The sequence below is a fragment of the Panthera onca genome, chromosome D4 (genome assembly GCF_046562875.1).
Source record: "Panthera onca isolate mPanOnc1 chromosome D4, mPanOnc1 haplotype 2, whole genome shotgun sequence".
Taxonomy (NCBI): domain Eukaryota; kingdom Metazoa; phylum Chordata; class Mammalia; order Carnivora; family Felidae; genus Panthera; species Panthera onca.
The window spans coordinates 3,105,093-3,129,046 of record NC_138351.1 but is presented as its reverse complement, the minus strand read 5'-3'; the positions used below and the strand labels follow the sequence as shown (position 1 = coordinate 3,129,046).

Below are 23,954 nucleotides of genomic sequence, written 5' to 3'. Positions count from 1 at the left end.
GGAAGCTATTTTTGTTCAATGGTGACAAAATTCACGAGATATCCAAACAGCGGTCAATTTCCTGGAAACAAAAATTATAAAATTAATTATTTTGAAGCATAATTGTCTGTTTTTGTCAGGTTCTTAATTACTTGAAATTTATGGCCATTAAATTCAAGGGGCTTGATTTTGACAAGTCACGTTTCCCTTTCCAGGGTGCTCGGAATGAAGAGCAATCTTGCCCTCACGTGCACTGTGAGTGGTCTTCGTCCAAGCCAGGCTGTGTCCACAAGCTTCCAGCTGACATTTGGAAGAAAGATACGCTCCGTCTGAGCTGATTTTGGAGGTAAGGCATTCTGGGTGCATCTGAGCGGCCCGGGCAGGGAGTCGGGTGAGGGACGGATGTAGAGACAACCTGGTCCCCATCTGCGCCTGACGACATCCTCCATGCCGCACTCATTCTAGAATCCATTTCAAAGTAGTGCCACTGGAGATCCAAAGGCAAGCTGAGGGAATGAGTCAAAGTGCAGTGATTTGGTGAAGAAGATGCATTTTCTATTTCTTCTGGCTGGCCAAAGCTGCACACCCTTGCAAAGCTGTGTCCCCAGGGCCCCGAGTGGAGTGTGCTCCCTTCTCAGAGTGGCACCTGCTGAACTAGAGACAGAGGCTATCGTCACCACTGGTCTGACAGGCACTTCTCCAGACCAGACTTTCCTGACCTCCGCTAGTCTAAGTAGATGATGCGGGTCACAGTAAGGGTTTCCAACAGTGCATGGGCTTCCTCCAGGAATGTGGCAGGGAGTTCGGCATTTCTTTACCCCGAACCCCTTGAAGAAAGTCACCAGTGGGTCAGCGAGAGCCATGTGACCCGCTCACACTCTGCAAAAGAAGCCAGGAGGGCAGAAAGCAAGCGATGTATCAGTGGCACAGAGTCACAGTGAGTGGAGACAGGCTGTTGTGTGAGCCAGTCCAGATCAGCAGAACTCTGCTGTGAAAGAAGGAGGGAGGCAGGGAAGAAGGGCTGAAAGAAGGAAGGAAGAAGGAGGGAAGAAAGGAAGGAAGGGAGAGAAGGAGGGAGGGAGGGCAGAAGGAAGGAAGGAAGAAGGAGAGAAAGGAGGAGGAAAGAAAGGAAGGAAGGGAGGGAAGGAGGAAGAGAAGGGAAGAAAGGGCAAACCATTGCCAGTATTAAAAAAAAAAAAAAAAATCCTGCATTTTGCCACCTATAGGAGGCATACTTGAAGTAAAAATTGTAAGTGTAAAAGAACAAACTGAGGGTTGCTGGAGGGGACGCTGGGGGAAGGGATTGGCTAAAGGGGGGATGGGCACTAAGGAGGACACTTGTTGGGATGAGCACTGGGTGTTGTATGTGATGTTTAGTGTTTAGTGATGAATCACTAAATTCTGTTCCTGAAACCGTTATTACACTATATGTTAACTAACTTGGATGTAAATGAAAAAAATAATCATTAAAAAAAAATTGTAAGTGTAGGGGCACCTGGATGGCTCAGTCGCTTAAGCATCCCACTCTTGATTTCAGCTCAGGACATGATTTCACAGTTCGTGAGTTTGAGCCCCACGTTAGTCTCTGTGCTGACTGTGCAGAGCCTGCTTGGGACTCTCCTTCTCTCCCTCTCTCTGCCTCTCGCCTGCTCCTGCGTGCACATGCACTCTCTCTCTCTCTCTCTCTCTCTCTCTCTCCCTCAAATAAAGAAATAAACTTCAGGGGCGCCTGGGTGGCGCAGTCGGTTAAGCGTCCGACTTCAGCCAGGTCACGATCTCGCGGTCCGTGAGTTCGAGCCCCGCGTCAGGCTCTGGGCTGATGGCTCGGAGCCTGGAGCCTGTTTCCGATTCTGTGTCTCCCTCTCTCTCTGCCCCTCCCCCGTTCATGCTCTGTCTCTCTCTGTCCCAAAAATAAATAAAAAACGTTGAAAAAAAAAAAAAAAAAAGAAATAAACTTCAAAAAATTTGTAAGTGTAATAGAAAGGAAATGTGCCCTGCGGGTGCTGACGGAAAGCACCAGGGAAGATGTATTCTTACAAGGGTCCCTGAGAGACAATGGGCATCCATGATGATGCAGATGGATGGAATACCTGAAATGATACTGAATTCTTTTGGCCTCAGAGACATGAACGGGCCACTGAATAATGATGGTACCTATTGCACCGTCCCGATGACAGGAGACCCAGACTTGGTGCGGAGGTGATCCCCCAGAATAAGCCCATAAGCCAAGGTAGATTTTAGTGTCAGGCCAAGGACGCTGGTGGGAATCCGAGATGTGCGGGTCTCACAGGAAGCCGGCAAGCTTCACCCTGCCTGACCCACCCTCTGGGCATAAGCTTAACTTGCAACAGGCCCGGACATTCCGCAGATGGGAACGGAAACGTTTCCCGTGGTGTGTGATCTACTTTACCAAGTGTGCCGACGGCCAGGTGCACACAGCGAGGTGCATCCATGATGGGCTTCCTCTTTCTCCCCGTGCCCACTCTTGTCCCCTCCCTGATTTAGCCCCGGCTCAATACAGACATTCCCTCTGAGGATTTATTTTTTTTATTTATTTATTTTTTTAATTTTTTTCAACGTTTTTTATTTATTTTTGGGACAGAGAGAGACAGAGCATGAACGGGGGAGGGGCAGAGAGAGAGGGAGACACAGAATCGGAAACAGGCTCCAGGCTCCGAGCCATCAGCCCAGAGCCTGACGCGGGGCTCGAACTCACGGACCGCGAGATCGTGACCTGGCTGAAGTCGGACGCTTAACCGACTGCGCCACCCAGGCGCCTCAATTTATTTTTAAACTGATACTATTATGTCCCCAAAAGACAACTGCAGAAAGATCAGCAGTATACCGAGAATAAACTGGCAGATTCCCTGATGACAGCTAGCTTCCATGATACAAAAAGTAAAGATATAGCTACGTAAGATAAATTGTCCACACAACTTAGAGATGAGGTCTCCTAAAAGTGCCATTGTAACCACCCTAACCCATCACCTGTAACCGCGTAGCTGTAGGCATTCGGGAATGTCCAGGTGTGTCCAAACGGCATAAATCCCGTGGAAGAGAAGCAGATGGCTTGGGCTCAAAGGTGATTGTCACTCAGGGACGCTGAAATCACATGTATGCTGCATCCTGTCTGAAGAGCCAGGATTAGGCAACGAGAAATAACTACCAGAACTGTAGACGGAGGGCCAACAAAGTCAGAACTTGCCCAAGTTCCAACCACATACGGAGCGAGGCTGTCCTGCCGGCAGGCACTTGAGGGCCCGGCACAGGAATGACGTACGCATCAGCCTCCGCAGGGCAGGGCTCTCAGCTTCTGGTTCAGAGTTGCGTCCTAAGGCTGCTTGCCACCTGGCAAGATGCCATCCGAGCATCTTACATGCATTTGTTTGCTACCCAAAACAGTCTCCTAAGAATAACTGGCTTCCAGTACTGAAGGGAGAATGTGTTGAAGAGAAGAACTGAACTTCTGTCCCTTACTCACTGGGACAGTAATAAACTGGCGTTTTGGTTTATACATCAGTCTCTTGAGAGTTTGGTTAACTTGAGTTTAACTATAGATGCCATCCTGGAGTAGAGGCCCTACCAGGGAGCCAGTTCCTAGGAGAGCACTGTCTGCACTCACCTTCTTTGGCATCAGAGAGGGGCCGAGACTTTAACACTGATGAAATTGACAGAAAATTCAGAATCAGCCCTCCATCAATACCTCGAAGATCCTCCCTGTATATCATTTTCCATCAGAAACCGTTTTCTCCAAGGAAGAAAGTTCCTACATGTTTTGTTTTCTGGGTCACCCTCAGCACAAGCCTCTCCTTCAGAACTAGATATCCCGGAGGGAGGATTTAGTAATACACAGAGGCCCTCATTCCCCTTGAAAAACACTGTCACTTATTTTATTGTAAATTATCTAAATCATAGTTTAATTTATTTCAAGTCACCAGTAACAGTATTGCAAACTATTCTGCCTGAGCGAGTATATACACAAAGTATGGATTCGTGAGTTCATCAAGATAAGCTTCAGGATCAGTAATCATACCAGAAATAAGGAACTTATTTTAAATAATGACCATAGTTTCTGGAACTCTCCTCACCTTGTATTTGTCTAAAAAGCTTTTATTTCCACCCACTGAATTTTTAATACTCAACATTGGTACAAAACAGTTCTTCCAGATATGGTTCTTTCAAAATGATTTTATTATACATTTAGTTCTCCTAAAATGTGCCCAATTGACAAACTACAGATGTCTCAACTCTAAATGTGTAAAGTTGAAAGTTTATTAGGAAATTAAGTTTGGGGGCACCTGGGTGGCTGAGTCAGTTAAGTGTCTGACTCCAGCTCAGGTCATGATCTCATGGTTCATGAGTTCGAGCCCTGCATCTGGCTCTGTGCTGACAGCTCAGAACCTGGAGCCTGCTTCGGATTCTGTGTGTGTCTCTCTCTCTGTCCCTCTCCCTCTCATTCATTCTCTCTCTCTCTTTCTCTCTCTCTCTCTCTCTCTCTCTTTCAAAAATCAATTAACATTAAAAACTTAAAAAATAAAAATAAATAGGGGTACCTGGATGGCTCAGTCAGTTAAGCATCCGACTTCAGCTCAGGTGGTTAAGCCTCAGACTTGGGCTGAGATCATGATCTCACGGTTCATGGGTTCGAGCACCGCACTGGGCTCTGTGCTGAGAGCTCAGAGCCTGAAACCCGCTTCGGATTCTGTGTCTCCCTCTCTCTCTGCCCCTCCCCAGCTCGAGTTCTGTCTCCCACCCCCTTAAAAATAAATAAACATTTAAAAATAAAGGGGAAAAAAGAAGATAGGTTTAGGCAGATCCTTAGCCCTGAGGGCCTGGGTCAGAGCTACAAGCCTTGGAAGGACTGTGAAACCATGAGATTTGAAAAAAGGAAGGAAAACAAAATGTGCATTCCAGAGCTTATCTGTTCAACTGTTTACAAATATAGCCTTGGATCATGAACTTGACTGCAGCTTTGTCTGGTAGAGTTGTATGCACTCAACGAATGTTCATTGGGCGTCTGGGGGGTGGGGGGCCCACAGGCCAGTCTCAGTCCTTGCCTTTCCCATGCTTTAACTTTAGGGGAAGAGACAAAAAATGACAAACATGAAGTCGTATAAGGCCAGAGCTGTGATCAGAAATCTGGCAGGTAGGAAAACCCAGGAGTCAGGCGGAGGTGACCTCTGGCAGAGAGCTAAGTGAGGAGCGCCCCCACATCGAGCAGAAGAGGAACAAATCACAGACGTAATTCTAGATTTTCTAGTCACTACATTATGAAACTAAAAAGAAACAGGTGGGCTTAGTTTTAATACTGTAGAGACACCTGGGGGGGGGGGGCTCAGTGGGTTAAGCAGCCAACTCTTGATTTCGGCTCAGGTCATGATTTCACGTGGGATTGAGCCCCATATCGGGTTCTGCGCTGACAACGTGGAGCCTGCTTGGGATTTTCTTTCTCCCCCCACCTCTCTCCTCCCCTCCCCCACTCACTTTTTCTCTCTCAAAATAAATACATAAACTTAAAATTTTTTTATTTAATACTGTATTCTATTTAACACAATATACCAAAATGTTGTTGTTTTAACATGTAATTGACATAGACAATTTTATTGAGATTTTTGCTAAGTGGACATGATTGCAACTGATAATCCAGGGGAAGTGGGTTTTGTCGGTGCTTTTGGCCAGTTAGGATTTGGAGAAACCATTCCTCTTTCTTTTGAGACTCTTTTCCTAAGGTGCAGGACAGAAGGATTCCTGATTAGGATATTTGGGAATATCTTGCATGAATTATTTTAGAATTACTTTTTTGGAAACTTGTAATTTCTAGTATTAATAAACAAAGACTGCATTATGTCCCTCCCTCCCCCCCCCCCCCCCGAGAATTTGTGCTCATAAAATATGTGCACACTGGAAAGGAAGTAGGAAGCAGAAAGTTAGATGCTGTGGGACAGATGGGCCGTGTACAACTAACAACACACACAGGTCCCGTCTTCTGTGAATGCCCATCAATAGTTCAACAGAGCATCTTCAGAAGAGGTGGCTGATGGACTTGGTGGCTGCCACTAACCGTGGACACAGAGGACCATAGCACGTGTGCTAAATGGCACTAAGTCACACTGCCAAGAGACCAGGTAGCCCATCTCCCTGGGAATCGGCCCTGTGACAGACGAGTAAGTGACACGCAGGAGCACTAGAAGGCACTATTTCCCAAATAGAAGGAGACAAATGACCTGGACCCTTGCTGAAATTACAGATTTGGGGCCGAAGCCAGCGAAATCTTGCTTGAGCAGCCACTGTGGATTGAAGTGAAAATTTTAGTGCCAAGAAGGAAGAGAAGAAACCTGGGGTTCTAGGTGCTGCCCTCCCCGCCCTCCTCCCTCTGCCCCTTGCACCTTCCAGCTGCTTCCCTGCCCATTTACAGCACGGGAGACATGGGGACATCTTGGCCAGGGCAGATGCTTCTTCTGTTTCTTGGCTACAAGGGATCCTGACCCCAGATTTCAGAGTCCACCTCCTGTTGATAAAGAAAACTACTTTCTCGCTGGCTGTATGTCAGCGATTATTAAAGTGAGTGCCTTGGGACACTGTGAAATGCTTCAACAGGAAAAGTTGCCACGGCTCTTAGTTTCTGTGAGATGGTCATCTATGTAGCAGGCTCTCTGGGATCCAGGACATGCTGCACTCCTCTGTCTCATGTGTTGAAACATGGTGTAATTAGAAAATGGAAAAGACACGAGCAGACACGTCCTGAGGATGAAAGCAAGACAACGAATAAGCCCAACACCATTCATCATGAGGGAAATGCAAATTAATACCATGTGGGCTATCACTACAGACCTAACAGAGAGGCTGAAAGGACAAATACCACCGACACCAAATGCTGGTAAAGATGCAGAGAATCACTTGTATATGCTGGGGGGATGTGAATTTATGCAGTCTCTCTGGAAAAGTGTGGGAGCTTTTATGTAACTAAACACGCGATCCCCACATGACCCAAGCAAGCAAACCCTTGGACATTTATCCCAGAGAAATGCAGGTTTATGTCCACACAGAATTCTTTATGTACATGTTCAGAGCAGCTTTATTCATAACAGCCAAAAAGTATAAACACACGAAATGTCCTTCGGTGGGTGTCAAGTCACACAGACTCTGGGAGGTCCATACCATGAAATTATACTCAGCAACCAAAAGAACTATTTATTTATGCAACAGATTACAAGGAGTTCTGAGCGGGAAAACATCCATTCCCAAAAGGTTACTGTTAAAAGACAACTGAGTAAATTTTAAAGATCTTATTGGCTTTATTCAGTGATTCATGAATTGACCAGCATCCCATTGAGCAGATACAAAGGAGATCCATGGCAGACGGGGTACAAAATGGAAGACTTTTACAAACAAGTTACTAGCAGAGTGGACTGTTTTAGGCAAGGCCACCTTCCTTTGGGGGAAGGCTGAGGGTCTATCAGGCAGATGACCTCACTAGTGCTGACCAGGTAATCCCAGACTGACTGGTTAAGATTACACTCCTGGGGGCTGCCAGGGTGGCTCAGTCAGTTAAGCCTCCAACTCTTGGTTTTGGCCCAGGTCATGATCTTATGGTTTTGGGAGTTCGAGCCCCGTGTCAGTCTCTGTGCTGATAGCATGGACCCTGCTTGGGATTCTTTCCCCCTCTCTCTCTGCCCCTTCCTCACTTGCGTTGTCTCTGTCTCTCTCAAATAAATAAATAAACTTAAAAAAAAAAAAAAAAAGATTACACCCCTGGGAGAGGCTGAAACCTGTTATGTTAGGTATTAAGTCTTCGTTTGGTGACTCCATTTTGGGCCTGTTTTCTCTTTTTAATAATACCTTATGATTCCATTTATATATCATTCTTAAAATGTCAAAACTATAGAGACAGAGAAAAGACTGGTGAAGAGGAGTGATTGCCCAGGTTAGGGATGGGGTGGGGAGGACAGGGAGGACCCAAGAAGGTCTTGTGGTGATGCAAACGCTATGTCCTGACTATCAATGTCAATGTCCTGGTTAACATTGTCCTGTACTTTTGGATGATGTTACCCCCCAGGGAAATTGGGTGATGTCTCTGTACTATTTCGTACAACTGCATGTGTAGAGTTTTCTTTACTTTAATGAGATGCTGTGTAACTGTAGATGTCTTATGCACCCCAGCCCGTCCACACACATGTGTCTGCTTACCCTCATAGACATTCCAATTTCTGAACTCTTCTACATGACAATTAAATGACCCAATGATTAATTCGCCACTTAAAAGTTGTTACTAACTGTTGTTTGTCAAAAAATCTATCATTTTTATTCATTGCCGCTTATGCATGTCACCAAGGGCACACAGCCAAAAGTTCTGTCTAACCTATTTTAGTTCTATCTAAGCAACATTTATGGTGGGAAATGAGGATTCTGAGATGGCTTTGCTGAAACGTGTAGGATACAATAAGTAGAAGACGTAGGTGGTGCTGTGGGCAAAGAGACTCAGAGGCTGGGAAATGGTTGCCCCCAAAGCAATGACAGTAAATGAGATATTTCAAGTAGACAAGATTGCTTCAGTGAGAGTGTCTACAATTTGCAAGCCAGTGCAACCAGGGAACCAAGGACTGAGCAGTCTGGAGGCTCACGCATGTGAGCGATAAAGAATAAGGCCCCATGTGTAAGCGAGGAGAACCACGGCATAAATGCTATCTTCCACTTCATCTTTCCCGGAAACACAAAAGACCCAAGTCAAAAACGAATGTACAGCCAGTGCACTGAGCAAGCTGGCTCTGCAGCTGAACAGGCCGTAGGTGCTCCCGGTGAGTCACAAATGAATAATGGAACACTTGAAAGGCTAAGACATTTGTATAATTATGGAGCCTGCTGAGGAAGGAGCAGCTGTAATGAAAGCCACAGGGAAAATGCAAAACACAGCATTCTGGGTAATCCTCTAATCACATTTTTTAACAAGAGAAAAGCCCTTTCAGGCATGTACCTTTCATTCCCCTAGAAGCTCATCCCTGGATTTCCAAAGAACAAAATTAAATCCAATGAATATTCTTTAGAATTTTTCTTTACTCATTTAGAAAAACAAAGAATAAATATTCCAGAAAAAAAAAAACAAAAACAAAAAAACATCAAGTTCTACAGTTTCCCGTAAAAGACTCTTTTCTTTATCCTGAGCTCAGAGCTTTCTGATCTAGAAACCAGTATGATTGTCCTCTCCAAGGCAGACCAGGCCCAGTGGCCTTGGACACCCACTGCTCTGGGACAGCGTACCCCACGCTTGCTCCATGGCCACCATTTCCACTCAGCACTAGCTGGGCAGAGTCACTCCATTCACAACTTCGGATAATATGCAAATCATGTGTCACTTAATGCAAAGCACAGTATGGGCTCCTGATTTCTCACATTCATTCTCGACATCCCGTGGAAACAATTTTAACTGAAAGGAACAACATTGCAAACATGCACCATCTTCTCTGTGAGTTACCCCAGTACTTCCCCCATCTTTCTCCTTGACCCAGTACTTCCCCCATCTTTCTCCTTGATCTTTCTCCTTTCTCTTTCTCCTTGAGCAAACCAGTTATGGATTGCTGCAAAACTTACTGTGATAAAACAACATCCTCTCTATTATGCCCCTTGGATTCTGCACTCAGGAATTTAGCCAGACCCCAACAGGATGGTTTGATTGCTCCCTGGAGTCTGGAATCCCCAGCTAAGAGGACCGAAACGACAGAGGCTTCTTTCCCAACTTATCCGGCACCTAACCTGGGATGACCCAAAGGCAGGCTCACCCAGGCCTGGAGCTCTTGCACGTGGCTTCTCTGTGAGGCTTGAGTTTTCTCCCAGCATGGCTGCTTCAGGTCGGGTAATCTTCCTACCCAGGATCCCCCTTTCAGCGGGGTGGTCTACGTTCCCCCTTTGCTCATGGCTGCTTTGACCAACAGAATGTGGTGGAAGAGACCCTGTCAGGAGGCCATCCTGCATCAGCCGGCTTCCACACTACCCTCTAACTGACCACACATACAGGGACCAAACAAGCTGGCCCAGACTGGATGGCCAGTCCAGATGACGCAGTAATCAGATGTATGATAATCAGGTGGTTGTGGTTTGAAGCCACCATTCGCTGGTGGAAGCTAATGGATATGCATATGTGTGGGTCGGTACTTTATGGTGTCAATGGCTTTTCCAGAGTTTAAGCATCATGCAGGCAGGCACCAGGTGCACTGTGCTCGCCATCTTGTTGCTGGTGTTTATTTTTTTATTTAAAAAAAAATTCTTTTTTTAACGTTTATTTATTTTTGAGACAGAGAGAGACAGAGCATGAACAGGGGAGGGGCAGAGAGAGAGGGAGACACAGAATCGGAAGCAGGCTCCAGGCTCTGGGCCATCAGCCCAGAGCCCGACGCAGGGCTCGAACTCACGGACCGTGAGATCATGACCTGAGCTGAAGTCGGACGCCTAACCGACTGAGCCACCCAGGCGCCCCTTGTTGCTGGTGTTTAAAACAGCACCTGACACAAGTGGATTCTCAGTAATGATTTATTGTTGAGTGAATTAAGTAAACAGTCACGAGTCTGCACCGGGCCCGTCCCTATACTGTCGTAATCATGGCTATACGTGGTGTATTGACCTGACTTCTAGATGAAACCCAGAAAATCCATATATGGCCAGGGGACCAAACTCAATGACATTTACTTTGACAGTATAAAAATAAGTGCATACTTATGTTGAGAATGTTCTGGAACAGAGCTAGTGGATCTTACACAGCTATAGATTTATAAACATCAGTGAGTTGTACCCTGGAGGTGGGTGAGTTTTATGGTATGTAAACCATACCAGCTGCTAAAAATGGGGCAAAAAAATCTATCACTAAAAAAATAAATGCTATTTGGAAGAATGTGGGACACACAAGGCCGGGAGAAAGATGGAGGGAAAGGCAGGGTTTGGAGACGTGCTTGGCTCAGCAATTCCTACCATCTAAAGTTGATCCAATAAGAAATTCAAGTTCAAGCAACCACTTAAAGCTAAATATGAACCTATAAGAGCACTGACTGTGATAATGTACCTAAAATAATGCAGAGGAAGGAGAGAGGAGTACATGTTAGCTAAACCTCCATCTTCCATAACAGAAGGTCATCACAAAACAAATCAAGGTCGAAAAATGGAGAAACTTTATAATTTGAAATTTTGTTTAAAAATTTTTTTTAATGTTTATTCATTTCTAAGAGAGAGAGAGAGAGAGAGACAGAGCACAAGCAGGGGAGGGGCAGAGAGAGAGGGAGATTCAGAATCCAAAGCAGGTTCCAGCTTCTGAGCTGTCAGCACAGAGCCTGACACAAGGCTCGAACTCATGAAGGGCGAGATTATGACCTGAGCCTAAGTCAGACACTTAACCACTGAGCCACCCAGCTCCCCAATATAATTTGGAATTTGGAAGTAACCACCGAGAAACTAAAAACAGTAATGGTTAAATTTCTGCCTTTAGGAAATTTCCCGCAATTCCTGGACTAAATAATAGTTGGTACTTTTGTGGCAGAAAAGATGCTGAAAATTCTATATCACAGAGGTGCCTGGGTGGCTCAGTCAGTGAAGCGTACGACTTCAGCTCAGGTCATGATCTCACAGTTCGTGGGTTTGAGCCCCATGTCAGGCTCTGTGCTGACGGCTCAGAGCCTGGAGCCTGCTTCGGATTCTGTGTCTCCTTCTCTCTCTGCCCCTGCCCTGCTGGCGCTCTGTCTCTCTCTCTCTCTCTCTTAAAAATAAACACTAAAAAAAGGAAGAAGATGACACATCCTATTCTTACTGCCCTGTGTGCACACACGCTTGTCCATGTGTGTGCTTGATGTTTTAAGTAATTCATAATATCAAAAGGCAAACTCGCCTTGAGGAAAAAACCACAAAGAATCCCCTCATATATTTATTGTGACCCATTAATTCTCAGCACCAAAATTCAAAACTAAAACATTTGTCACAAGCACGTTTTCCACCAGGACAGTGGGCCCTTTCCAGGAGGCAAGTTGTCGTAAAAAGTACAGCACTTTAAAAAAAAAAAAAAGTACAGCACAGCCACTACATCTGCAGGTGCGTGTATGGCCAGCTTCACACACAGACTCAGGAAGAAGCAGTCTAGGAGTTAGGATGTGTTCAAGAAAAAATATTGACTTTTCCATCTGTCTAGGAATCTGGAATTGTATTGGCTGAATAACAAGTATCTAGTCTCAGGAAAACGAAAGCCATGTTGCTGCACTGTTTAAAATGCGTCGCGCTCAACCCAGGTGTCTGTGGTCCTCGAAATATTACCAAAACCAGACCCGATGGCAAGGCATCTGGTGAGAAAAGATAGATGGCTTGAATTTAATTCCAAACATGGGGAATCCCCAAGGGACCCCGTATAAAAGAAAGCAGTAGTGTTACAAAATCTAATAAAATGATTTGGTTTCAGGAAACGTGCAAAAATGTGAATTGTGCCTAAGATAGCCTTCCTCAGCAGTGTCCTAGAAGATGAGACACCCTGGAATACTCTTTATTTTATTTTATTTTATTTTATTTTATTTTATTTTATTTTAATGTTTATTTATTTATTTATTTTTTTTTTTTTTTTTGAGAGGGAGAGACAGAATGCGAGCAGGAGAGGGGCAGAGAGAGAGGGAGACACAGAATCCGAAGCAGGCTCCAGGCTCTGAGCTATCAGCATAGAGCCCAACATGGGGCTTGAACTCACGAACTGTGAGATCATGACCTGAGCCAAAGTGGGACATTTAACCAACCGAGCCACCCAGGCGCCCCCCCGGAATACTCTTTAAAGGCAGCCCTTCCGTAAGACAGTGGCCCCAGGATGTGTAAATCATTCCTCCACGGGTCACACCTTAAACTCAAATTTCTGGGCCTTCAGTGTCAATTTTATGTTAATGAGCTGGGAAGTAAGATTTTAAGCCCTTCAAGTATATATAAAATGCATTGCGATTATATACGTGTTGCAATAAAGATGCCCTGATTAAAAAAAAAAAAAAAAAAGTCCACCTGCCCTTACCTGGCACCCAAGGGAAACAGAGGAATGGAGCTGCCAACCCGGGAGCAAGAGGTCAGCTGATCCATACTTGCCTCTTGGGTTCAAATTCTCCGTCCTTTGCCTGCTGTGTGGTGTTGGATGGGTTACGTGGCCTCTCTGCCCTTCACCTTCCCCGTCTGTAAAGAAGAACGCAGCCGTGGTGGGGAGGAGTGAGATTCGGGCATAGTAACTGGGTTCACAGGATGCGCCGTGAACAGAGCTACGGTCATTAAAGCAGTGGCTCCTGCGGGCCCAAAGCTCTCTCCCTCATCACCTACGATGCCCAATACCCTCCGTGCAGCACAAAGGAGCGAGGTCATTCAGAGTATTTGCTGATGTCCTGGGGAAGGTCTCCACAGGCCCGCACCATGTGCAGAACCGAGCCAGTAAGCAGCCAATGGACGCTCCTTTTGAAAGATCACCCTGCGTCTCTGCCTTCAATGGCCTTAATAATTATTATTTTTTCATTATAAGGAGTGTGATAGTTAATTTTATCTGTCAATTCCACTGGAGTGTCCAGATATTTGGTTAAACATGATTCTGGGCATTTTCTGGGTGAGATAAACATTTAAATCAACAGACTAATAAGGCAGAGTGCCTTCCCCACTGAGGGCATCTAGTCGACCGAGGCCCGAATAGAGCACAGGGCCAAGGAAGGGAGAATTCCATCTCTCTGCCCATCTTCCAGCTGGACACAGTCTTCTGCCTTCAGATGTGGACTCAGATGGGCACCAGCACCATCAGCTCCTGGGCCTCCAGTGTGCCAATCACAGATCTGGGGACTTCTCAGCCTCCAGAGTCACATGAGCCAAATCCTTATAATAAATCTCTATTTGTATATCCTGTTGACCCTGTTTCTCTGGAGAACCCTGAGTAATACAGAGAAATAATACATATTAATGTTAAATATTTAACATATCAAAAAAAGCTATGGAAAAAAAACCCGGTAATCTCAATTCTCACAAATCACTAGGGACCTTTTGAGGTACTCTTTCCCAGCCCTTCTCCTATACAATGTCATGATACACAGCTTTGTGATCCCTGTTTTTGCATGTTGTTACATTTTTGAGAGTATGCTTTTTATTTATTTATTTATTTATTTATTTATTTATTTTTAATTTTTTTTTCAAGGGTTATTTTTGAGAGACAGAGCACGAGCAGGGGAGGGGCACAGAGAGAGGGAGACACAGAATCCAAAACAGGTTCCAGTCTCAACTGTCAGCACAGAGACCAACGTGGGGCTAGAATTCATGAACCGTGAGATCATGACCTGAGCCAAAGTCAAATGCTCAACCGACTGAGCCACCCAGGTGCCCCATGAGAATATGCTTTTTAAAACATTATTTTTTCCAAACAATAACTGATTCTTGTTATTTAAAAAAGTGATACAGAAAAAAAAAAACAAAGAATGTAAATATCATCCTGACTCCAATCAGCTCAAAGCAACACTAGGCAGCACCTAGAGAATAACTTTCTACATGTGCCGAAAGGTAAACCAAAGGATGGGGAAAGAATTACAAACATGGCATTATATTATACATGTAGGGGCGCCTGGGTGGCTCAGTCGGTTAAGCGTCCGATTTCAGCTCAGGTCGTGATCTCACGGTTCGTGAGTTGGAGCCCCATGTCTGGCTCTGTGCTGACAGCTCGGAGCCTGGAGCCTGCTTGAGATCCTGTGTCTCCCTCTCTCTCTGCCCCTCCCCTGCTCACACTCTCTCTCTCTCTCTCTCTCTCTCTGTTTCTCTCTCTCTCTCATAATAAATAAACATTAAAAAAAACATTATGCATGCAATTTTTAAGTAAAATCAAACTAAGTTTTCTGGAATTTAATGGAAGAAGATGAAACTGAAGTCAGGAGTTTCTGTGGGTTGAATAAATTTTCTTCACAAGAGAAATTCATTTCTTTTTAAAAAATTTTTTAATGTCTATTTATTTTTGTGAGAGAGAGACAGATCATGAACGGGGGAGGGTCAGAGAGAGGGGGAGACACAGATTTCGAAGCAGGTTCCAGGCTCTGAGCTGTCAGCACAGAGTCCGATGCGGGGGTCAAACCCACGGACCATGAGATCATGACCTGAGCCAAAATTGGACGCTCAACCGAATGAGCCACCCAGGGGCCCCTTATGGATTTTTTAAAAACTTTTTTTCAATGTTTATTTTTTTGATAGACAGAGACAGAGTGTGAGCAGAGAAGGGGCAGAGAGAGGGAGACACAGAATCCGAAACAGGCTTCAGGCTCCGAGCTGTCAGCACAGAGCCTGATGTAGGGTTCGAACCCACTAAGGAGCTGAGGGAAGCCCTCACCTGGGGCTCTAGTCACAGCGAGGGGGACGGGGGCGGGGGGCGGGGGGATGTGGGAAGGCCACCGGAACTGCCACAGACAGCAGGTTAGTGTCCTCTTGTTTTCTCTGTCACTGCAGAGAAGCCTACTCTCCGGGGAGGCGCTCTTGCAAGGTGTCTGGTCCCCTTGGCACCCAGCTGGCCACCTCATCCCGTGGCCAGGAGAGGCCCCAGCCCCCCGAGAGAGCTAAAGGAGCAGGCTCACGGTTGGGGAGGGTGCGGGGAGCACACGGCAGCTCTCATCCACTTGCCACACTTCCTGCTCATCATGCTGCCTCGAGATGCACTTTGTGAAGGGAGCTAGAAATGGAAGCCTCTGAGAAAACCCGCTGGGCTCCTGACAGGAGAGGCCCCAGGTGACTGCAGACCCCACAGACACCAGCAGGTGGGCCTCGTTCACACCCCCTTTCTGGAGATTTCTCTTCGAGGCCTCTGAACCAGCTACTTTGTAATCCTTGAGGAGGTTCCCAGTACACCCTGGGCTTTGGGCTCCCATTCCTTTTTTTTTTTCTTTTTTTTATGTTTAGTTTTGAGAGAAAGAGAGACCGAGTGCAAGCAGGGGAGGGGCAGAGAGAGAGGGAGACACAGGATCTGAAGCAGGCTCCAGGCTGTGAGCTGTCAGCACAGAGCCCAACGTGGGCCTCGAACTCACTGACTGTGAGATCATGACCTGAGCTGAAGTCGGACGCTTAACTGATTGAGCCCCCCAGGCGCCCCTGGGCTCCCATTCCGAAGCCGTGTGCCTTTTGTGGCAGCCAAACGGCAGTCATTTTGTGCTCTATTCTAAGTGCTGAATGGCAACTGCTCACAAGTTGGGTCCAAAGAAGGCACTGTAGAAGTTCCTGGAAAATTTTGCATTAATTCTGGTACAGGGGAGCCTAGGTGGCTCAGTCGAGTGTCTGACTCTTGATTTTGGTTCAGGTCATGATCCCAGGGTTGTGGGATTGAGCCCTGAGTAGGACTCTGTGCTGAGTATGGAGCCTGCTTGAAATTCTCTCTCTCTCTCTCTCTCTCTCTCTCTCTCTCTCTCTTTCTCCTTCTGCCCTTCTCCCTCTCCCCTGCTCACACTCTCTCTCTGTAAAATAAAATAATAACAACAAATTAAATAAATAAATAAATAAAACTAGCAGACTTCAAAGTAGATGGCCCTCCATAATGTGGGTGGGCCTCGTCTGATCAGTTTTAGGTCTTAAAGACTAAAGTTCCCCAAGGAAGAGGGAGTTCTGCCTTCAGACTCAAGATTGCAGCAGTCTTCCCCGGGTCTCCAGCCTGCCGCTGCCCCGCAGATCTTAGACCTTCCAGCCAATTCCTCAAATACATCTCTTCCACTCTCTCTCTCCCTCCTCACCTCACCCCCTGTCGTTTTACGTATACGCGCAGTGTTGTTTCTGTTTCTCTGGAGAACCTCAGCTAACACAGCTTTCCTCAGCCAACTCATCTGAACACAGTGGTCGACACAGAGGTCTTTGCAGATGTCCTCCTGGGACGTTTCCATGGCCCGGGTCTCGGCGTGCATGTGCTCCCGACTGGCCCAGGGCCGGAGCTGGGGCAGGATCAGGGGGCTCCGGGAGGCGGGGGCCCAGACGGGCGTTTACAGCCCCCAGGGCAAGCACAGAACGCCTGCCAGGCAGAAGGCAGGTGACATATTCTTTTTGCAACCACACATCCACTCTGAGGTAATATGATTTTAAAGCATAATAATATTTGGAAGTTAATTCCCACATGACTGTTTTGGGGAACTTGAGCAGGAGTTACGGGAACAATCTCGTGAATAATTGAGAACTCCTGCTCCTGCCATCAGTCATCAATGCATTAAAAACTATGACATGAAAACCTTGTAAATGACTGGAGTTACTGCTTGGAATCAAGCCCCAGCAGCACCGCCCGTGCTGTCTGTCCTGCCTTGCCAACCTCACCGGCCGCCCCTCCTGGCTCTGCGCACCCACACCCCATCTGCAGCCACACTGGAGAGGTCCGCCTGTTTGTCCAGATGCTGAATCTACGTGGTGGAAATCAGCGCACGGCGATGGCGTCGACTATGTGAGAAGGACCCCAGAGCGGGGGGATCATCGAGTGTCCGTGTCATGACAGGGACATCGCCCCCTAGTTGGCAACAGGGCTGAAATCTCAGTTGTTCAGGTCCTGGAATGATCTTTTGTGACTACAACTCCGGTCGATACTAAGGCCACACAGGCAGTCACCAGCCTAAGCTGTCCCGACCTCACTGCCGCAGTTCAAACCCACCTGATAGAAACATGTGAACAGCCTATGTCTCGACTACCACATGCCCTCTTCCTAAGTATAAAATGCACTGTTTTCTTGCTATACTGAATCATCGGGCAAATCTGCTCGAGGAAAAGAAAACCCAATGTTAAAAAGCTTCCATCAACGCTGGGGCTGCAACTTTCTGTCTGTAATCACATGTGTCACCACCAAGAGTGACATATTTACCTCCGTTTCTTGAACACATTTGCCAAATATTATCATATGACCTTCCTAGGCCCTCAGCCGACAAACACCCTGCATTCAACCAGCCCTGGTTGGTCAGTTACTGTCTGTCATAAACAACAACACGTGCTGTATTAAAGGATTTGCCTTTTAACTATCAATAGTTCCATACAGCTCAGTGTCCAACCCAGAATCAAAACAAGAGCTCCATCCACAATGATTTTTAAGAATGGTGTTCTCTTGGGGTGCCTGGGTGGCTCAGTCGGTTAAGCATCCAACTTTGGCTCAGGTCACGATCTCACAGTTCATGGATTCAAGCCCCATGTTGGGCTCTGCATTAACAGCATGGAACCTGCTTGGGACTGTCTCCTCTCTGCCCCTCCCCCACGTGTGTGCTCACTCGCTCTCAAAAATAAATAAACACTTAGGAAAAAAAACATGGAGTTCTCTTTTCCTCTATATTTAATGGCTGTGACCTAGTAACATGCACGTGTGGAGGCACGAGCCAGATGCAGAATAAGGACATGACTTCTGAGGGTCTTACGAACGCACTTGTGGATGTGGGCAGGTGTGCTGATCAGAGGGTGCACAGTCTAACCCCTTTCCGGTTAGCCACAAGCCACAAACAGCATGTAGTAGGTCCATGCAGTTTGGGCGGGGGGGAGGGTGACATTTAAAAACCATCCCTGACCAAACTGAGGAGCAAAAGGCAGAGGAAACGAGGGAGAGAACAGAGAATCAGACATGAAGGGAAGAGGGACAGGTACCCAGGGCGACAAATGTGGGGACAGAAGGCTCTTCAGCTGTCTGAAACAAAGCTATGTGGTCAGTAACTGTGATGTGTCCGCCTTCCAGAGTTCTACAAATATGCCTCATGGCCCCGTTCTCGGACCTCTGACCCCACTCCCACGTGAGGGCCAGGACGGATCAGCGCAGCCCTGTGTGTGGTTCATGTCTAACAAGGTTCACATCAGCTCCTCCAAGAGCTTCATACCTCCGTGACCACGAATGCCACTTGGACATAAAGGGGGTGAGTGTATGATGCTTGGCCACCATTCCCGTATTCCCGAAACGTGCTGTTTCATGGACTGGTGCGTTTCGACAAGAATGATCTGGGAGAGGACCATGCACCTGATGTTCCTGCTCTCTCTGGAGAAGCCTGGGGGGGAGGAGGTGGGGTCGGGGGAGGCCCTCGAATCTACAGTGGGAGCAAACGGTAAGGCTGTCGGGTAACCATGCAAATATCAGAACAAATCTTAATGCGACCTGTAAGCGTAAGGACAGAGATGAGAAGCAGCCAAGGGCAGTTCCGCCTGGCATGGCTGCTGGGGTCACGTCCTTCTCCCCAGTAATGACTACATTCCAAGTCCCTTGTGGTGAAAACGAAAATACGACCACATTCTGGGTGTCTGCTTGGCTTGGATAAGCTAGACCCAGATTCAGGAAAAGAAGTCTGTAGAACATGGAGTCATTGGGGCGCCTGGGTGGCGCAGTCGGTTAAGCGTCCGACTTCAGCCAGGTCACGATCTCGCGGTCCGTGAGTTCGAGCCCCGCGTCAGGCTCTGGGCTGATGGCTCGGAGCCTGGAGCCTGTTTCCGATTCTGTGTCTCCCTCTCTCTCTGCCCCTCCCCCGTTCATGCTCTGTCTCTCTCTGTCCCAAAAATAAATAAAAAACGTTGAAAAAAAAAATTTAAAAAAAAAAAAAAAAAAAAAAAAAAAAAGAACATGGAGTCATTAGTTACAAAAGGAGCAGAGAAAGATAAAAGTCAGGAGGAATCTAATGAAAACCCATTGAAGTTCATCATGGAAAGTGCCAGATCAGGGCAAATCTCTATACCAGTGATTCCCAAACTTTAGCATCGGAATCTCCTGGGGTTGGAGCTGCCAGAGGAAAGGCAGAAGCCCAGTTAAATCTGTATTTCAGAGAAACAATGAATCATTTTTGGTATAAGCATGTCCCATGCAAAAATCGGGTTTCTCTAAAATTCAAATTTAACTGTGTGCCTTTATTTTATTCACCGTGCCTGGCAGCCTTACCTAGACCGCCTGTTCAGACGCTGGTTTCTGGGCTACACACTCGGAGGTCGTGGCTCAGCAGATCCGGGTGGGGCCCAGGAATCTGCATTTCCAACCCTCTCGCTGGGGATGCTGACCCTGCTGGTCTGAGGATACACTTGGAGAATCACAGCCCCCAAAGCCCTCCCCGTGCGATGACGGCTCTGCACGTCTCTGGCCACCAGCTACAGGAGGGACGTCTCTGGGGACATGGCTGTGCATCCTCTGGTGCGTCATCTCCCACCTCCCCGGGAAGTGTGCAGCCCTCCGTGTTCAGGCAGGAGCGCTGGGCGCTCCCGTGAACCAAGAGGCAGGCCGGTTTTCTTACCCTGGGCCTTGGCCCATCCACGCCTGCTCTGCTTGGAGTGCTCAGTAGAGAAGCACGGGGCAGGCAGGGTGACTGGCCGAGTCGTGGCCAGCGAGACACTGGTTCTGCGTGCACCACAGGCGATGGTTCTCTCCCACTGCCTTCCGCGGGGTTTACCACATGCCAGCCATTCTCATGTTGCAGGAAACACACTGTGCTTTTTACTGAGAGGCATTAGTACCTCGTCCACAGAGTGATTTAGTTATTGCTGAACATTTTATAATTTTTTTTAAGTTTACCTATTTATTTTGAGAGAGAGAAAGAGAGCATACGCCGGGGAGGGGCAGAAAGAGAGGAGAGAGAGGGAGACAGAGAATCCCAAACAGGCTTCACGTTCAGCAGTGAGCCCAACTTGGGGCTCGAACTCATGACCGCAAGATCGTGACCTGAGCTGATATTGAGTGGGACGCTTACCCGACTGAGCCACCCAGGGGCCCCTTACTGCTGAACATTTTAAATCGCAGCATGAAATTATGAAATTAAAATTTCATTTTAAATGTATCGACATCTTGCTTGTTGGAAGTAGAAGCTGACCACCAGACCCCCATTGCCCTCAGTAACCACGGCACGCCACGCGGTGGTTAGGAACTGGGTGGAATCTGTGCCCTCTGGAGCGGGACTCACCTGGCAGAGTTGCTGAGCCGTGGACTCACTTCTGACAAGGCTTCTCTAGGGTCTCCCGTCCAGAAGCCAACTGCTGCCATAACACTCTGTGCTCAGGGCTCCCAAAATTCATATGACAGAGTTCCGATCCCCAGTGCCCCAGAATGAGACTGTGTATGCACAGACGGCCTTTATATTTTAGAGTAAAATGAGGTCATTAAGGTAGCCATCATCCAACGTGACTTGTGTCCTTATAAACGGAAGAGATCAGGACACAGACACACAGAGAGGGACAAGCACGTGCAGACATGGGGAGAGAGTGGTGTCTACATGCCAGGAGAGAGGCCTCGGAAAGAATCAAGCCTGCTGACACGCTGATCTCAGCCTTCCAGGCTCCAGGATGGACAGAAAGAAATGTCTGCTGTTTAGGCCGCCTGGCCATGGTGTTTGCGCCACTGCCCAAGCTGACTGAGACACCATGTGAGCACAGATTTTCCTTTACAAGGAAGAAGAATGGACAGAGAACACGCCCCAGATGTGACGATTAAGCTGTAGGATTCCATCTGAAATTCACCTTGAACTGACCTGTGATTGAGGATCTCACAGTCCCCTCCCAGCAGATTGTACTGTCTTATCCTTCAATCCCTCGGCGCCCCCGACCAGAGGCCTAAAACGTGCACACATCTGAGGGGTGGGCCCGGGGCACTTCGTGTACGCAGACTGACTTACCCCTTGCTCCTTCCGGCTCTAACTGTGCCAAGAATCATCATTAAAGATGATCTACTTACTCCTTTTCTTCTCTTTGCAACATGCAAATCTTGGCCTTGATAAAGGCAATATTCTTTGCTAATTTGAAGTACAATGGAGGCATACAGAAAAAGAAAAAAGATTTCTGACACCCTCTGTTAATCAAGTGTTCAGAAACCTGCTTGTACTAAAATAACTTGACATTCTTCCCATGTCTTTTATTTCCTCTAATAGAGTTTGGGTTTTTTTCTTTCCCCCTCCACAAAGGTGCATTCTTGATAATTACTTTCTCCTATCATTTGGAAAACTGCTAGAAATCATAGATCTAGTCCATAGTGTAATTAGATATAGCTTGCACTGAACATTTAAGACCCTTGAACACAAAGTCATAGAGTCTGCACATAACCAGGCTGAGTACAACTTTCTGACTACTTGGATCTTGCAGTCCCCCTGTAGTTAATAAATATCTTATTTATTCATGACTTTTGTTTTTAATCATCATGCTGACTTGTACCACTCAAAATGACAATTTCATTACAGTACTTTGCTCTCATATATACATGATTAGGCACATATTTAATTAGCTTCCCTTCACCCCAAATACTAATCACTTCCTTTGATTGACTGTCTGAGTCATACAAACACTTATGATTTCCTTGCTGTTGACTGCACGCACAGTTTAAACAGGAATAGCTCACGTTGCAAGTTAGGCTGAAGGGTAGCAGATGGTTAGGAAATTAACTTCACAAGTAAGTGGATCCCATTGACTCTGACAAACCAAATGTAAGAACAAAAGACAGTAAAAGCCAAAGACCCTTCCCTTCATCCTCCTCAGCTGGATTTTGCATATGCTGGTTGTGCAGGCATGGAAAGTCCTGTATTAAAAAAACACTTATAGCTCCTTACTGCTTTATTCATTACCAGTTTGTGTCATTTAAATTGTTATTACTCTTGGGGCACCTGGGTGGCTCATTCGGTTAAGCCTCAGACTTCAGCTCAGGTCATGATCTCGTGGTTCGTGGGTTCGAGACCTACCTCAGGCTCTGTGCTGACTGCTCGGAGCCTGAAGCCTGCTTCGGATTCTGTGTCTCCCTCTGTATCTCTGCCCCTCTCCTGCTCGTGCTCTCTTTCTCTCTCAAAAATAAATAAACATTGGGGCGCCTGGGTGGCTCAGTCGGTTAAGCGGCTGACTTCGGCTCAGGTCATGATCTTGTGGTCTGTGAGTTCAGGCCCCGCGTCGGGCTCTGTGCTGACAGCTCAGAGCCTGGAGCTTGTTTCGGATTCTGTGTCTCCCTCTCTCTCTGACCCTCCCCGGTTCATGCTCTGTCTCTCTCTGTCTCCAAAATAAATAAACATTAAAAAAAAAATTTTTTTTTAAATAATAAAATAAATAAATAAACATTAAAAATAAATAAATAAAATTTTTAAAAAATGTTATTACTTTTGAGGTCTGAAATGCCACAGCTGAAGCTGGGTCGCAACAATTTAGGGTAAAAGTCCTACAGGGGTGAGGGGACCCATGGCCTGTGGGGAGGGTCCCTGGTGCACAGGGGCCCACCGCCCACCTGGAGGGCCCGCTGGCCTTGATGGCCTGTCTGGAGGTGCTCCCACTGCGCCACCTGGTGGACCATGTCTGGAACACATGGGTGAGCACCCCAGCGGGGTTGGGAGGGCTTGTCAGAAATGCAAATCCTCAGGCCCCACCAGACCCCCTGGGTCAGACACTCCGGGGGTGGAGCCCAGTGATCTGTTTTTAACAAGCCCTCTGGGCGATTCTGATGACACTTGATGTGCTAAGAGCACTTTTGAGTAAAAATTAAAAGCCAGAATTTTTGGTTTTTATCACGTACCTTTCTGAAAATCGGGCCAAAAATCGAACTCTGGGCACAACGAATACATATAAATATAGTCACAAAATTCAAACTACCCATAAGGGAAAGTATGCTGGTCTTTTTAAAGAAAAAACTCTCGGGGCGCCTGGGTGGCTCAGTTGGTTAAGCGTCTGACTTTGGCTCAGGTCATGATCTCACGGTCTGTGAGTTCGAGCCCCGCGTCGGGCTATGTGCTGACAGCTCAGAGCCTGGAGCCTGCTTTGGATTCTGTGTCTCCCTCTCTCTCTGACCCTCCCCCATTCATGCTCTGTCTCTCTCTGTCTCAAAAATAAATAAAAACGTTAACAAAAAAATAAAAATAAAGAAAAAACTCTCTAAACACAGGTCTGAAAGCCGATCTTTGGGAGTGTGGGTCCTACACCGTGTCCTCATAAGAAGACGTGAGGACACAGACATGCACAGAGGGACACAGGGAGGAAGTGGCCATCTTCCAGGGCAGGGGAGAGGCTTCACGGGAACCAGCCCTGCCCATGCTGGATCTCAGGCTTCCAGA

The 23,954-nt window shown here is 46.9% G+C and overlaps 1 long non-coding RNA gene across 2 annotated transcripts in view; it reads left to right on the top strand.

Annotated features, from left to right (window-relative positions):
- The window catches only part of LOC144614001 (uncharacterized), a 44,594-nt gene that overhangs the window by 3,315 nt on the left and 17,325 nt on the right, over window positions 1–23,954 (top strand). Inside the window, exons 2-3 of one of the 2 annotated variants that reach the window (XR_013551535.2) lie at window positions 195–325; window positions 18,653–18,827. This is a non-coding gene — a long non-coding RNA (uncharacterized LOC144614001). The remainder of the gene's footprint in view (window positions 1–194; window positions 326–18,652; window positions 18,828–23,954) is intronic. The other variant, XR_013551536.2, reaches the window with a different exon arrangement.